Source organism: Malus sylvestris, chromosome 13, assembly GCF_916048215.2.
Source record: "Malus sylvestris chromosome 13, drMalSylv7.2, whole genome shotgun sequence".
In the NCBI taxonomy this organism is placed as follows: Eukaryota; Viridiplantae; Streptophyta; class Magnoliopsida; order Rosales; family Rosaceae; genus Malus; species Malus sylvestris.
This window is the reverse complement of record NC_062272.1, coordinates 35,008,077-35,026,330: the sequence shown is the minus strand read 5'-3', so window position 1 is coordinate 35,026,330 and position 18,254 is coordinate 35,008,077. Positions and strand designations below refer to the sequence as shown.

General features: G+C 38.8%; 1 pseudogene; it reads left to right on the top strand.

Moving 5' to 3' along the window:
• Nucleotides 1-15,976: 15,976 nt before the first annotated feature.
• On the top strand, nt 15,977-17,130 carry LOC126595084 (calmodulin-like protein 3; annotated as a pseudogene).
• Nucleotides 17,131-18,254: the final 1,124 nt, after the last annotated feature.

Here is an 18,254-nt window from a genome sequence, read left to right as displayed (position 1 = left end):
CTTTGAATTGATGTGTGATGCATCGGATTATGCACTTGGAGCTATTTTGGGACAAAGAAAAAATTAACAGCCCCATGTTATTTATTATGCTTCACGCACTTTGAATGATGCTCAGTTGAATTATTCTACAACCGAAAAAGAACTTTTGGCGGTTGTATTTGCTTTAGATAAATTTAGATCATATCTAATTGGTACTAAAGTTATTGTTTTCACTGACCATGCAGCCTTGAAGTACTTGTTCACCAAGAAAGAAGCTAAACCTAGACTCATTCGTTGGATGCTTCTACTTCAAGAGTTTGACATCGAAATCAAGGACAAGAAGGGGAGTGATAATGTTGTTGCCGACCACCTAAGCAGGTTGGTGCATGAAGAAGAGGATCTTCCCATCTCCGAAACATTTCCGGATGAACAACTCTTGTCCGTTCAGGTAAGTGCTCATTGGTACGCAGATTTGGTGAATTATTTGGTGACTATACAAGTTCCTAGCACCCTAAACAAATTCCAACGTGATAAACTTAAAAAGGATGCTAGATTTTATGTTTGGGATGACCCATACTTGTGGAAATATTGTTCAGATCAGGTTATAAGAAGATGTGTGCATGAATCAGATTTTCACTCAATTTTAAGTTTTTGTCACACATATGCATGTAGGGGTCACTTTGGCACCCAAAGGACAGCTTTTAAGGTTCTTGAATGTGGTTTTTATTGGCCTACTTTGTTTAAAGATGCTAGAACCTTTTGTTTAACATGTGATCGCTGCCAAAGGACAGGTAATATTAGCCAAAAAGATCAAATGCCGCAGGTACCCATCTTTGTTGTTGAAATCTTTGATGTTTGGGGTATCGATTTTATGGGTCCTTTTCCTTCATCTTTTGGTTTCACCTACATATTACTTGCCGTTGATTATGTTTCAAAGTGGGTGGAAGAGAAAGCCACTCAAACTAACGATTCTAAAGTTGTGGCAGATTTTGTGAAAACTAATATCTTTTCTAGATTTGGGATGCCTAGGGTGCTAATCAGTGATGGAGGGTCTCATTTTTGCAACCGTACCATTGGTGCATTACTCAAGAAGTACCATGTGACGCATAAGGTTTCCACACCTTACCACCCCCAAACCAATGGCCAAGCCGAGGTGTCTAATCGTGAGATTAAATAGATTTTGGAGAAGACCGTTGGGCCAAATAGAAAAGATTGGAGCTTACGGTTGGATGATGCACTATGGGCGTATCGAACGGCTTACAAGACCCCCATTGGTATGTCTCCTTTTCGACTTGTGTATGGCAAGCCTTGCCATCTTCCCGTGGAATTAGAACATAGAGCTCATTGGGCCATCAAGACCTTCAATTTGAATGTGGACCAAGCTAGAATTCATCGAAAGCTTCAATTGAGTGAACTTGATGAGATAAGGCATGAAGCTTATGAGAATGCTAGAATTTACAAAGAGAAGACCACGGCATTCCATGATAAGATGCTTCGAGGTAAGACTTTCGAAATTGGGCAGAAAGTGTTGTTGTTCAACTCTCGTCTTCGTCTATTCCCTGGTAAGTTACGTTCCAAGTGGGTTGGTCCGTTTGTTGTTACTAATCTTTTTGTGCATGGTGCAGTCCAAATTAAGAGCTTAAGAACCGGGCAAGAATTCAAGGTGAATGGACATCGCTTGAAGCCGTACTACGAGCACTTTGTGGAGCATGTTGTGGAGGAGATCCCACTGCATGCCGTGGGTTCCCATGAAGGTTGATCAATGTGGCATCGTCCGGCTGGAAGACGTTAAAGCAAGCGCTTCAAGGGAGGCAACCCATTTATTTTGCTTGATTGTCAATATTTTTGCTTGTTTAATTATTTTTGGGGTATGACTTTCTATTTTGAAACATTAACAAATACGCAAAGGATTTTAACATTAAACTTCATGGAAATGAATAGGAAACTGGGAAATAAAGAAACACAGCATAAGACAAGAGGGAGCCTTCACAATGGCTGCTTGGGAGAAGTCTCAGTAGTCGGCGGAATCTCAGCAGTCGGTGGAGCCACAGAAGGAGGAGGTACCGGAGGTTGATCATTTGGAGCTTCACTACGCGGTACAGCCTCAGAAGACGACGGCAAATGCTGTTGGAACAAACCTACAAACCTCCGATGATCAAGTAAAATCTGACCATCAGATTCCTGCAGCTGGTCAATTTTCCTCTTCATGTTTGTGGCATAATTGTGTGCAAGCTTGTGCAATTGTTTATTTTCATGATTGAGTCCTCTAATCTCCTTTTTGAGACTCAGTACTTCAGCCGCCAACTATTCAACGTGACGGGTTCGAGCAAATAGGCGTTGGGCCATGTTGGACACAGAACCCGCACACTGCACGCTAAGAGCCAGAGACTCCTTAACAGCCAATTCATCAGACCGTCTAGAGAGCAGTCTGTTATCTCTGGGGGTGACAAGGTTCCGGGCCACCACCGCAGCGGTCATGTCATTTTTCATCACCGAATCCTCAACGGTAAGAGAACCAGTAGGGGATATGAAGGACGGGCGCCATATGTTGTCTAGAGAAGGAGGGGCTGCTTCTTCACCAAGGTTCAAGTCAAAACGACGGTCGGAAGGGCCAGACATATTTCAGAGGTTTTGGAGAAATAAGAGATGGGCTAAATTCAGAGGTTAGAAGTGCAAATGGGAGTTTTACAAGCGAAATTTCAATGCACTTTGAAATGAACTACGCACCTCTATAAAAATCAACATGTGATGGGATTTCAAGAGATTGAAGAGGCGCCAGCGTTCTCAAAAGTTGGGCTTGCTCACAAACCACCAATTCCAGATATCAAAGAGTGTCAGCTTTCTCAGCCTCGTCAGCACCCGTCACACGCAAACTCAGCTTTGCGAAAATCACGGGCAGTCTGTCGAAGCGCCGATTCCAACCATCTGTCTCTCTCAGCCTCGTCAGCACTTGTCACATGCAATCTCTGCCCTCAACGAAGCTCAGAACTCGAAGCGTAAATTCCGGATATTAAAGAGGCCTCTGCTTTATCGAGACATGTCAGCATCTGTCAAATTGCACATCTGCGTTGCGTAAATCACGTGCAATCTGTCTAAAATTTCTGGAGAAGCGGAATGCCCGTGAAAACTACTGTTAAATTATCCCAGGCTTGCCGACACGAGTAATGGAACAATGCCTTCCCAGCCATTAAGAAAATTCTATAAATGTTGAACTTCAAAGTGAAGCAGTCTCACCCAACTTTCAGCCTCACTTAACCTTTCATCCTCTCTGAAATGGCTTTCCAACAAACCCTCTCGAGTCACTCTGTATTTCTCATCCCCTGGGATACCCCTGCAAACAACCCATCTAGAGCACAAGTATTTCATATCATAAAGATTGAGAGCACGAGTATCTCATATCATGCTTTCTCCCTGTCCTTTCTCCAGCCAGCACTTGCTCTCGAGTACTCATCATCTTATGCTTCCTCTTCGTCTCTCACGTATAAGGGAAGTGAAGATGATACCTCGAAGCATGTGGAGACAACGTGCTGATTCATCCTCAACTAGGGACAAGGAGAAAGAAAGCAAGAGGTGGGCACTTGGAAAGATTGAACAAAGAAACAGACCAACACCTCTCCCTCGTGCTTGCCCGTCGTACAGAAGAAACAAGCAGAGAAGAATGCAGCTTGCACAATCAACCTAGCATAAGGAGTCTGAGTTGAAGAACTAGAGAAGCTGCCACATCTGCTTGGAGAACAAATAAGGAATTGAGCCTGCACAATCAACTCGAGAGCAGAAGGAGTCTGAGTTGAAGAACTCAAGAAGCTTCAACAACATCGCCAAAGAGCAAAGCTTCGCCGTACAATTCCAATCTAGTTCAAGATCAAAGCTATGGAAAGGCAACAAGATCATCTACCTCCATAACCAGATTTGCGTTCCTAAACTCTACTCTTTCTTGTTTTTACCATGCTATACTTGTCATGTTTATTCGTTATTTGTTTATTTGCTTGTTTTTGTGTGAGTTTATACTCGAAACATTGAGGACAATGTTTGATTTAAGTGTGGGGGGGTAACCATTGTTTTGCATAAAATTTGTAGGAGTTTATCACCCATTACTTCTAATGTTGTGCCTTGCTCTTTTAAGTATTTTCAAGCTGTTTTGGAGTGTTTCAGTGTGTTTTGACATAAAAATCCAAAAATCTCATAAAAATTTGAAAAATTGTTTTGAAAAACCGAAAAAGAGTTGTTTTTGTTTGTTTATTTTGTGTCTTAGGGTACCTTCCAACACAATGATGAGGATTGGGTTTTTAATTACATGACTGTTAAAGAGAATTATAAACATGGATGAAAGTTTGATATGCTCTTTGGTTTATACTTGGTTGTAGTTATAATTTATGAATTCACATGCAATCATAAAGGAAAAATTAGTTTTTGTAACATGCTTGAAGAAAGGAACTCAAACAAACGCTACAACCTTGTGAGACTTGAGCCTAAACGTTATTTGGAGAGTTGATAATCTGTGCATTATTGTTTTCTAAAGTCGTTGCATGATCTCATTTTTCTTTGCTTGGTTACTACTTAGAAGGCGTTTCATCATTTAGTTCCAAATGCTAGAACTCATGCCCATTTCATTCAAAGCATGATATTGATTTTCATAACACATATTCAAGATGAAGTTGTGTAGTTACCACCACCAAAGCCAAATTGCCATGTATCCTACTTCATTATTTGTTTAAGTTAACCCCATTGAGCCTTGTTAGCCTACGTTCTTTGTTAACCCACGTTATCCTCACCTGGCCTAGATTAGGACCATCCATACCCTTGTTCTTAAAGCATAGTAAATCATGATTCAAATTGAATTCCTTGTGATTATGTATGGCAGAAAATAAGTGTGGGGGAAGTGTTTCTCATGTAAGTAGTGTGCCATAGGCACGGGTGGAAAGAAAAAAAAAATAGATAAAAAAAAAAAAAAAAAGTTGAATTTGACCCTAAGAGTTGTTTAAATCTTTCCCTTACGTCTAAAAGTTGATTTCTGCAATCTAAGTGAATTCTAAGTTTAATTTCATTATTTTATTTGCGATTTCTTTAAGAACATTTGTTTTCCCTTACCTTCATTTGTTAGCCATCACCCCAAGCCCCGTTGCAACCCTTAACTTCATCTTGAGTGTCATGCGTTTAAATATGTGGAGTTTGAAATTGATATGAGCATATGGTGTCACTGGTTCTCGCATCTAAGTAGTAGCATTCCATTCATGAGATCATATCTAAACATGCTCCAGAAATCGCTTTCTTTGTAATACATATATGTGAGCGTTTGTTTTCATGTTTACATCAATCTTCTCACATATGACTAGTATAGGGTGTGTAGTTAGAAATCTGAGTGAAAATTGAGTGCATACTTTGTAAGGACTTGAGCGAACTCTCTAAGGCATGTTACTACATTCAAAACATTGTTTTAATTGATTAATGTGAACAAGTAAGTAGTGACTATGATTAAGTATGTGCTTAAGTGTAGAGATGACTCAAATCTGTGGGGATGATAATCTTTAACATGTCATGTGCATTGGAAATCCCTGAGGCAAATGTTGGAAGGTTTAGGTTGTGTTGTATTTGTTTCGTTTCGTTTTATTTCTTTGTTTGCTCGAGGACTAGCAAAAGCTAAGTGTGGGGGAATTTGATAGGAGCATATTTATGCGACTTAGTTGGCTTGTTCTTGTGCATTTATGTCGTGTTTCCTTGGTTATTTTAATGTTTAAAGTCATTTTCGTGTGTTTTCATATTTTAAGGACAAAGTAGGCAAGAAGATGCATTTTGGAGCATTTTGGAGCAAAATGGAGCTTGGAATGCATGTCACATATTTGGAACCAAAGTTTGGACGAAATTGAAGACTTAAAGAGGCTAAGAATGTGAAGAATTAGTGTACAAAGGATCAAGAACTCAGCCACAAAAGGACACACATCCTTGCCGTGCAATCCACATAGCATTCCCTTTGGATTCCCATGCATGCTTAATCATCCTTGTCCTCTAAAATATTTCTGATTTCATGCCTCAATACACTCAATTATCACACTCAATTGCTGCATACCTCTTGTTCCCTTCACCCATCAGATTTCACACAACTTTCACAACCATTCCATGCACCAATTGATGCTCCATCATCCACATTTGGGATCCAATGCCGTGTGCAACACATGTTGCTGCACCTTTGACTAATTTCTGAAACATTTCACCTCCCCTTTTCATTTCCATGCAATGAACACAATCATTCATGCTCCCTAGCTGAAATATCACTCCATTTTACCCTCCATACTTTGCATCATTGCTCCATTTTCATCCTTGGACCATTGCACACCACAAATTCACCCTCCTTGCTGTGCATTTCCTCCACTGCCTAATCTGATTCTCTAGGGTTTTTAGGGCCTATATATACATGTTTACAACCCTTGGCAAAGGGTTCAACCTCCCATATTCATCATTCATGCAGAAAATTCGTCCATACTCACCCTAGGCAGCAAAACACCCCAAAAACACCATTCTAGTGCCCAGAAAACATAACAGCCACTCCACCTTATTCCACCCTCTTTGCCGAGTTCTCTACCATCCTTCAACCATTAAACACTCCTCCATACTCACCCTAAACCTCTCCATACCATTCCCCATCCATTCTACACCATAAAACTACCCAAAACGTCTTCACAACCCAATCTGCCGCAAGCAAAGAAGGGCACAGATTCACTACGATTGTTTGGCTATTCATTCTGAGTTGTTGAACGAATTTAGGTGTTTTCTATCTTATATTTCAATGTCTAATTCATGTAATCTTTGTTTTTCTTTAAGTATGATTAGCTAAATTCGTTTTGGCTAAGGGTGGATTCAAAACCATGATTATATATGTGAAATAAATTGATTACTCTCGGTTATCGTTGCATGAGTCGTGAATACAATTTGCTTAACCGTTTGATTTAGAACTTATTCTTGTATGTTGGTTGAGAGTGCACGCTTAATTTGCATACTTGAATTTGATGCTAGGATATAAGTTTGTTTCACCTAATCGTTATGAATTTATATTCGTAAGTAATAAAGGTCGCTAGTCACGATCGTGTTAAGTAGATTCTTGGCAAGAGTATCATGCTTTTCATAGTTACGAATGCCTTGTCGATGCTTATGATTTCCAAATAACGTAATGATTTTAACCTGTATCTTTATCATGTTGTTCATATAAAGAACTTGTTAGGAATAATTTGTTTGCGATGCATATTCATCCAATTCAATGATTCTAGGGAAATCCGAAGGTTAATTTAAGCGGATCTAATTAACTTGGAGTGTCGAGGTTCATAACTTATTCAATTGATAACTGGAAATCGATTTAGGTTGCATATATTTCATGTGTGGAGAAGAACCCCTTAGCCATTCCATCATCCATTGATTCTTCATAACTTTGTATTACAATCTGCCATTTAAGTTTATTTTCGTCCAAATCAAATCCCCAATTATTTTGAATTCCTAGATTAATTGGAAAGTGTGTTGGTTTATGTTTTTAAGTGTTTTGGTACAAGTTAAAACCCAAATTCGTGCAATTTGATGCTTTGTGTTCAAAATTGCCCAGAAAGTGTTTTTAAGGCAGTTTTGAATCTTTTGATTACTGTTTTGAGTTTTTTGTTTGTTTTAGTATTTTAAACGTGAGTTTTGCATTCTTTGAGTCTAATCTAGTGCTTTAAACTTTGTTTTTACATTTCTAAGTCAGTTTTCAAGTGTTTAGCAATCCCTCCTAATCCCCGGTCTAGAACGATCCCTATTTACATACTTTGCTACAATTGATAAAAAGAGGGTTTAATTTTGTGTGTTAACTTATTTTTCACATAAAAAATTTCAACACAAAAGCTTCACACTATCTTGATCAAGATAGTGTGAAGCAAAATCAATTCATGGTACCCAACAAAGCTTCAACCTCAAAGCTTTACCTACAAAGCTTCAACACCAAAGCGTCACCTACAAAGCTTAAAATATATATATATATATATATATATATATATATATATATATATATATTCGGAAATTCAAAATTTCAAAAATTCGAAAAAAAAATTAAAATAAAATAAAAAAATTGCCTAGGCCTCCTCTTTTTTGGGTCTAACAACTTTCATAACAAATATATATGAAGGAGGAGTTTTGGGATACCACTTAGAAAGGAAATGCCTCATTCGTCAACTCCCTCGACCGAAGACTTGGGGGACTCCTACCATATGCTACTGCAGCTTGATACTCAGAAGTCTCATGACCACTTAGTGACTTGGATTTTTCAAGTCTCCAACTGTGAAGTTTTCCTCACTCGGGAAATTAAGGGAGCACTACCTCAACATACATGCTTCACTCACAAAGCTTCAACATACAAGCTTCAACAAAAGGAAAAATTCAAAGAACTTAGTGAAGAAGGCTTTGGTGTATTTAACATAATACGTTGAAATGAAGCAAAGCTTATTTATTGATATCTCCAATAAGTTACAAATATGTACATATACATGAATCAAAATAAACAAACAAGAGGGAGCCTTCACAAAGGTTGCTCAGGAGAAGTCTCATCAGTCAGCAGAGCCCCAGAAAGAGAAGGCACCGAATGGTGATCATTTGGAGCCTCAGTACTGGGCAGAACCCCAGAAGACGAAGGCAATAAATGCCTTTGGAACAAACCCACAAACCTCTGATGATCAAGTAAAATCTGACCATCAGATTCTTGCAGCTGGTGAAGCTTTCTCTTCATATTTGTAGCATAGTCATGTGCGAGCAAGTGCAACTATTTATTCTCATGCTTGAGCCCTCTGATCTCCTATTTGAGATTTATCACTTTAGCCGCCAATGATTCAACTTGGCGGGTTCGAGCAAATAGGCGTTGAACCATATTAGACACAGAACCTACACACTAAACACTAAAAGCCAAAGAATCCTTAACAGCCAACTCATTAGACCGTTTGGAAAGTAGTCTATTATCTTTGGGAGTGAGAAGGTTCTTGGCCACCATCGCAGCTGTCATATCATTCTTCATCATCACAGAGTCCCCAACGGTAAGTGGACCAGTAGGGAATAAGAAAGATGGGCACCATATGTTGTCTTGCGAGGGCATGGCTGCCTTTTCACCAAAGTTCAATTCAAAATGACGGTCGGATGGGCCAGACATTCTCAGAAATGATGAAGGAGAAATGAGGTGCAATAAATCTCTGAAGTACAAAAATAAGGGGAAAATTCATACAAGCAATAACTCTCTGAACGTACTTCTTGCACACAATTGGTGCCCTGTAAAAGAAAGGGCAACAGGGCCGTTGGTTCAAAAATCGAAGAGGCACCACTCTTCGGATTTCGAGAAGCAGATTTTCCTGAGTAAAATATGTCGACAATCCCCACACGCAACATCAGCTCCTTGGGTACCACAGATTTTCCTAAGTAAAACAACTCTCTGAATGTACTTCTTGCACACAATTCATGCTAAGGCTCGTGGCCTCGCCCTAGTAAAATGAAAATTAGTTACAAAAAACCAACAAACAAAAGGAATTTTATTGAAAATATAAAAAGGATAGAAAACACCTTGAAAGAAAATACAAATCGTCAAACCTTAGCCAAGTTCCCCAATTTGATGCGTTCCCCCTCCTAATGGCTGATAGCCTTATTTATACTAATGCAAAATAAAACCCTACCTAGAAAAGGTCTTAGAATAAGACTAGGAAGCGTAATAAAATAATAAAACAGCTAATAAAAGGTTTCCTATTTAAAATGAAATTCGGACTTCTCAGAAAATTACACTTTTAACCAAACAAATCAACTCCAATTTAGTCCCAAAAGGTCTCTTTTGATAGCTTAAGTCGTCCCCTACAAATCCTTAGAAGGAATCTTCCTCAAAATATGCTATCGTGACCTCCAAAATATTCAAAAACGCCAATCTGGAAAAGTTGTGCACTGAGCCTTCTTTTCTTCGCCACGGTCAAACGGCTTAGTAGAAGAATCTACAACTTTATTACAATCATCTTGAATTGAATATCCTCCGATTGGAATCGATCCAAAATTCATCTGTTTCATTACTTTATGCTCAATAGGATTGAGACAGTAATCGAGGGGCGGATTCGTTCGAGCCATGTTCCTCCATTTTTTAGGAGGTGAATCCTTCAAACCAAGTGATGTACCACGCTTCTGGTGCATGACATATTGATTGGCTAGCCGCCAATGTAGGGTCAGTCATAGTAGTGGCGTTTCTTCTTTTGGGGACGAAGGTCCATTGTACATTTGGTACAGTTATCTTTGTAGGCACATTTGCAACTAGTATATGTGATCTCATCATGTTTGCTAGATCAGAGGAAGTGTTTGGGTATACTCTAACGATCTAGATCAGGATCGAGATGAGACATAGTAGGGACATCCACGATAGTTTATGTCGTTCTTTAGGAACGTTGACGTTGTATCTCCCCCTAACGGTGGGAAGACTGTCTCATAAAAGTGATAATTTGCTAAACGAGCGGGAAATAGATCATCTATCAAAGGTTCTAAGTAACAAATATTAGAAAGGAGAACCATAACTAACATAGATTTCCATCTTTCTCTGAGAACACATTTTTGTACGTAAGGGTGGCGCAAATGGCACATAGACAGCACAACCAAAGATGCGCAAATGTGATATGTTGGGTTCATATCTGGTAACCGACTAACAAGCACTTTATAAGGTTGGGTCGTGATGGGCCTCAGGCGGACCAACTTGGCTACTTGCAATATTCCATGGCCCTAAACAGAGATAACTTGGTACGTATGACCAATGATTGCGCAAGCATTTAAAGACGTTTAATGAATGCTTCAGCTGGGACATTTTGGGTATGAAAATGGGGTACTGGTTGTTTAACTTCAAAACCCAACTGACCTGCAATATCCATCGAAAGTTTTTAATGTAAATTCTCCGACTTATCCAATTGAATAGATTTGATCAGATAATCAAGGTGGTGATCCATGAGCTTATTAATCTGAGCCACCAGTGTGGAGAATGCAGCTTGTGGACAACAGCCACACATGTGACCAACATGTAGAAGCATCACCCAATATCATAAAGTATATAAATGGTCCGCAAGGTGGTAGAATTAGTCCAGAAATGTCCACTTGAATCCTTTGTAGAAAAGATGGAGGGTGTTAAGGCATGGTATGCTTCCAAGTATGATGTCTTTACTTCTGGTAAGAGAATGCCCAAAATGGCGCATCATGGATCATCCTAGATATCCCAATCGTATATCCACAATGAAAATTCCTTTGGAATCTCGGGCTTTCAGCCGGCCACATAGTGCGCCTGAATGGGTGTAATCCACTCATTAAGAGTTCCATCTTTTCTAGAATACGCTTCTGGCTAAATTCGTAGGAAGTGCTAAGGAATTTTACTTCATTTTCTACATTGGTTTCAATATGGTAATAGTTCTCTCGAATATCCTTAAAGCTAAAAAAAAACATTTTTTCGGAACGAAGTAAGTATAAGACTTCCCGTTATGGTAAAATTAGTACCATTAGACAATATAGGGTAGTAACATGTCCCAAAATCAAGTTGGATAAGCCTGAAAGGGTTGTCAAGGGGTGATTAGGTATGAAGTTAGCATTGAACCAGACAACTAACTTCCCCTCAAAACATACCTAAGCATGAGTTAATTGTATTTCACATGTTGTAGTTTTCATTAATGAACTCTTATTCGAGAATAATAGTGTCATCCAAACACCAATCTTAAATCTGAGAACAAAATCAATTGTTCACAAAGTAAACCAAATATACAAGGGGGTTCGGCCAATAAGCCTTCCACGTCAAATTTTGCTCTTCCAAATGTGTTAGGTGGAGTAAAATTAGTCTCACTGATTGACTATGCTCCTCAACAACATTGGTAGAAGCACAGACAAGTGTAGAACTAATGATATATTTCGTCAACGGAATTAGATTATGCAGGGTTGAGGTTCGGGGATATTATCCCTTATTCTTGAAGTTTTAGGTACCAAGGATCATGCTTCGGGCATGATACCACCTTTTAGCAGGCCCTGATTATTACCATTTGTTGTAAAACAAACTCAAAATGAGATTGTGAGAGAGAGATGGTAAGCTCTAGCCGAAGCTGGAGGAGTCTGTTTGGTAGGCCTCTGCCAAAGCAGAGCATGCATGTTGGTGCATCCCTACCGAAACAAGGCACCACCATTCGGTAGACTCCATCCAAAACTAGGTCTATATTGTTCAGTACGTCCCAACAAAATTGATGGGTACCTTTCTATCATAAGTGTGGTTATAATCAGATTCGAGAATTTGGTAAACTTCTGCTCGCTATATTGCTACTTCAGGAGCAATTTAGATATAGAAGGATGAGAAATATTTTCTACCAGTCAAAATTCGATTGGATATCAACTTCAAAATTGTACCTATTCATGGGCGTAAAGGTTTCGATCATGTTTTGCTTCGGGCAAGAATTCATCTTTGCATGATTTGAAACTGTCCATAGTGAGTCAAAGAGCCATAGAGCCCTCGGTAGTGAGGTACTTCCATTTGATAAGCTTCAGGCATAAGTGTTCGAATGAAGATCATGGCGGAAGCTTACTCAACTCTTCCACACCATAACTGGCTACAATGACTTCGCAACTAGTCGTAGTCAAGCTAGGTGTCACGTCTTGTATCCACATAAAATAGTTCCTTGAATTGGGTCGCTGCAAGCGATCCCAAGAGGAACAAAAACTTTTTTTTTCTTTTTTTAAGTGATGCGGGTTGAGTTACTAGGGCCCAATTATGGTGTGGGTGGACCAAGAAAACATCCCAGCCGCTATTGGGTGTGATTGCCAAAGAAGAAAGTCAGCGCCACTGCTTTAGGCGACCATGTTTTTGGTCAGGAAAACTCCGGGTGTGTACGTGATTCAACGACGACCACTATAGTGAACGGAAAATAGATGTCAAAAATCGAATCGGGATTTCGAAAAAATCGATGAGATTCGAATGAATCTCGACCAAAAATTTGTCATGGACGTTGACATATGGCGGTAGTGTGGCTGCAGGCCAGACTTGGCCTTGGTTTTGGTGATGGCAACATCATTCATTGTGTCAAGTCTGGGTTCAAGCTTGGAGTATTTGCTTGTGGATTCGCTTGCGGGTTGGCTCGGCTTCAGCTGCTCAAGTCGTTGGTTTGGCAAGCCGGGCTCGACGGCCACGACTCACTTAGTGTGAAGGGTTTCAAACCCTAATATATATATATTTTAAATTCAATTATGCATACATAATTTAATGTTGATCTATATATAATTTCATGCAATATCAATTAACATAATTTAAAATTATGAGTATGATGCATACACAATTTATGTAGAATCTAAAATTCGAAAAACGTAAAGTTGGGTCATGCATTATGGTGAATGTTCATGCTATCAGGGCTGCAAAAATATCGAGATAAAAACCATTGTTCTGGAAGAACCCGATTGCATGATGATATTAATGAACTAGTTTGATGCAGAAAATTAGTTTTTCAATTTCAACTTTCCATCTCCAAAGCTTGTATCATGTTCAAGGAAACAAAAACTGTAAATTGAATCAATAAAAGTATATGAATTCAATAAAATCAAAATTTAATCAATTAAGAATAATTGAAACATAATATTCCCCTGATTGAAGAATAACCATGTCAGATTCCTTAGCGTAGTGAAGGAGCATGCTGATAATGTGTTGTGACCTATATTTAATTGAGGGGTGTGACAGGAAGTGAAAGAGAGTGGAGAATAGACTTGAGGAACACATAATTCCTCAGTCCTTATGCCTTTATTTATAGTAATAAGGAGGAAAGAAACTTGCTCTCCAAGTGATACAAAGTCTATTAGGAAAGATATTCTAAATCCCAAAGGATTCCTAATCTATCTCTACTTAAACTTTACACAATCACAATATGTATTAGAACATATATCACAACCAAGGAAGAAAAAATCGATAATATCGGCGAAATATCGCCGATATTATCGTTTTTTTTTAGTTCCGAAATTTTTATAACTATCCAAATGATTTTCGTCAAAATATCGATAATATCACGATATTTTTAAAATTATCGATAATATCGCAATATAATATTAAAAAATATTTAAAAATGTTGAAAATCTCAACATATACTACACTTGATCAAAGGCCCCAAAGGCTAACCAAGACATGCTTTTCTCACCATGTGAATGTGCCTTTTATAGGCGTTCTTGGCTTGCTCACTGCCCTTGCTGGGCGATGTGGGACTCGACCAAGCAAGAAAATAGGAATTTCGGCCGAAAATCCACACCCACTTTAAACAGCCATAATTTTGTCAAAACGCAACAAAATCAAGCAAGAAAAAAACGAAAGTTGTAGCCCTCGAAGAGACGAAGAGAATGGTACCTCACACGACGTCTGAATCGTCGTGGTTTGGCCGTAACATTCCTTGAAAGTCACTGAGGTCGCCGGAAACTGGGTAAGATTCAAATGAGTATGACTTTTTCAATACTCAACGAAATTGAGTGAAACAAAAATGAAAGTTGTACTACTCGATGAGACGAAGAGATTGATACCTTGCACGCCGGCCAAATCGTCGTGGTTTGGCCGGAAATTGCCTCGAAAGCCACTGAGATCGCCGGAAACTGGGTAAGATTCAAATGAGTATAACTTTTTCAATACGCAACGACATTGAGTGAAACAAAAAGGAAAGTTGTAGCCCTCGAAGAGACGAAGAGAATGGTACCTCACACAACGTCTGACTCGTTGTGGTTTGGCCGGAAAGTGCCTCGAAAGCCACTGAGGTCGCCGGAAACTGGGTAAGATTCAAATGAGTATAACTTTTTCAATACTGAACGAAATTGAGTGAAACAAAAAGGAAAGTTGTACTACTCGACGAGACGAAGAGATTGATACCTTGCACGCCGGCCAACTCGCCGTGTTTTGGCCGGAAAACCAAAATGTATTGCCTCAAGGGCTGGTACATGTGAACTTGTGACTCCAACTAGGTAAGAGCCAGATCTAATTTGGGGCCTTCTATCCTATATTTGTGGACAACCATCAAATGCTAAAGATTAAACAAACATAATATGTTCTACTGCTTAGCAAAAAAAGCTACAAACCCTTTGCTTATCAACAAAAAAAGACAAGTCATTGCACTAGATATACTTTCAAATTACGTTGAGTAGCAACCTGATATATGTATTCGGACGAATTATAAAACAATTGACACACTCCTGACTTCCAAAATTCAATTCTTTTACTTTATATAAACTTGAAAAAACATAATCGGCATCCAAATTAAAGTTTAGTCTTATTCAATATATTGATTTTCAATCGTTAATTGATATACTATAATTTGGAACTTCAACGCCTAGACGCATGCTTATGTGTAAGAAATTTAAAGTGTCAAATTCGGCACATTATTCTTCATCATTTTATTCACTTCCCTTTTTTTTTTTTAATATCCTAAATAAAACCTCCAAATATTGTACTAATTCATTATATATAAATGATTATGGTGTGTTTAGACTTCTTTCATTAATTACTACATATTTTCTACACTCACAATGTTTGTCAGCTCGCTATATAATCAACTTGATAATGTTAAATCCATCATGCAATGCATTTCTTTCCAATTTTTTGTGATAAACTAATAGATAATTGACTAAATAAACATCCTACAAAGTTTCAATAAAAATTTCCATGTTTTTCTTACAATTTCCGTGGTTTCCATGTAATTTTTATCGATATCGATATTTTACCGATATTTCCATCGATATTTCCGTGTTTTCGGACTACCGATATTTCCGATATTACCGATATTTTCTTCCTTGATCACAACAAATATTTGTTATTAATCATTAATAATTAACTATTTCTTCCAAAACACGCATAAAAGTACCACACTATTTAGAGGCCAATGTCCATGTGCAGTGTGCACACCAAACCCTAAATTTGTCTCCCAAATTTTCTCAACAAACAGAAAGAAATAGTGTTTTAGGCCAAAGCAACAGCCACCAACCATACAAACAAACCCTAAACTCCTCCCAAATGCCAACCATTTTGCCAAGGATTTTCCTTATTTACTATCTTCTTAATAAATTCCTCCTCTCTTTTGTCCACAGGCATCTTAGGCCTCTCCTCTCCTCCCCTCATCTTGGTTCCCCCACCACACCATTCTTCTTGATACCAAAACACCACCACCCCAATCCCCACCTTCTTCGTCGTTCTCTTTGTCTTTGCCTTTGCCTTTGCCTTTGCCTTCTGGTGGTGCCCATCAAGTCAGAATGGACCCCGACGAGCTTAGACGCGTGTTCCAAATGTTTGATCGCAATGGGGACGGGCGGATCACCAAGCAGGAGCTCAATGACTCCTTGGAGAACTTGGGAATCTTCATCGCGGACAAGGAGCTCTTCAACATGATCGAGAAGATCGATGTGAATGGAGACGGGTGTGTGGACATTGATGAGTTCGGGGAGTTGTATCAGTCTATCATGGACGAGCGTGATGAGGAGGAGGATATGAAGGAGGCATTCAATGTGTTTGATCAAAATGGAGACGGGTTCATCACTGTGGATGAGTTGAGGTCGGTTTTGTCGTCCCTCGGGCTTAAGCAAGGGAGGACAATAGAGGACTGCAAAAGGATGATCATGAAGGTGGATATGGATGGAGATGGAAGGGTCAACTACAAGGAGTTCAAGCAAATGTTGAAGGGGGGTGGGTTTAGCGCATTGAGTTAACAAAAATGCATTATTATTTGCTTAGTTTTTTTAGATGGGGGATAGGGGATGGATAAGTCTTAAATCTTAACTGGATGTGTAAATACTTTTGACAAAGTACACAAAAAAGCATGAGTGGTGATTGTGATCAAATGTTGTGGGTCACATGGTACGATTCAAATCCTCGAGGGTGTACGTGGCTGAGCGGCATTGGCGAATTGAGGCCGGGAGTGTGCAACCGCTGCAGGGTGGGGCTCCGGTGAAGCCTATGGCTTGGGCATATGTTGTTGTTGATGCGTTTAGGAATGAGAGAGGTAATATCTGTGGGACAAATCTTGGGAAGGGGGGGGGGGGGAGAATAGGAGGGCATAGAATTGAAGTTGGGGAACTTTATATTCACCAAATTGTATGCATTTCATTCTTTGTGGAATTTATTTATTTACTTTTTCTTTTAAGAAGAAGAAACTGTAGCAATTTTATTCATAATATTAAGCAAGCATACAATCTTGAATGAGGGCATCCTAAATAATGTTCGGACTCTCGTCAAACCAATAACTAGTAACAGTAGAAATTAAGGTCAACTTGGCCATTGTATGCGCCGCTAAATTGATGGATGTATGTGTGTGACTCACTCTCACATAGGAGAAGCTCCGTAGGCTAGTTTTAACGTCCTCAATCAGTAAGCCAGTGAAGAATACCCACAACTAGGGCTGCCAATAGCTTAAACCACTTGTAACGCATCACACTCCAAAACAATGTGCTGCCATTGTCTTTTAAAACCAAGTGATTATTTTTTTCCCAATTTTTTATATGCTTGAAATTTCCCCATTGTATTTATTATTTGATTATTGAAACTACGGTATATTGTTGTCATGAATTTTACCACATTGGATTGGACTCTAAATTATAACACTTTCGATTGGACTTGCATTGATAATTTGATTGATATTGTTTGATACTGAGAACATACAGTTATTGTCAATAATTTATCTGCAAGTGCGGTTAACTGCATTGTAGAAGTCATCAAGATTATGATCTAATAAACATAGAATAATTAAAATTCGTACAAATAAATGAGACACACTTTTCATTACATAATATAGTAATCACTCTAGAGCTGCAATTTGCTGGTCAACTTTTGGAGGATTGCAGAAGGGAAGGGGTTTCAGAATACAAGACAATAGCAAAGTCAGTGACAGATCTTATACATATTACAAATTTATAAACTTGTGGAAGTGCTACAGTATTCATTTCTTAGATGTCCTGTGTGGTTTTTCGTGGTTAAAATGGCTTGACAATATTCGCCCTGAGGACGACAAATCGCACTTCTAACTTGTCATGGAACAAGGAGGCAATTTTGCTAGTTTTTTTTTTTTGGGGTGTGTGTGTGTGTGGAGGATATTCCCTATACGAATTCAGCAGCTTAAAGTTCTAATGTTTCGTCTTGTTAATTATCAGTGAAGAAAATGATATTTTGGTATGGAAAAGATCGATAAAATGCAGACGATGTTTTAGAGAATTGCAGTGCAAAATATTGCTGCTACTGCAGTGACGATATCATTGGATTCCACCATTCTTTGTCGTCCATGCGTATCTCT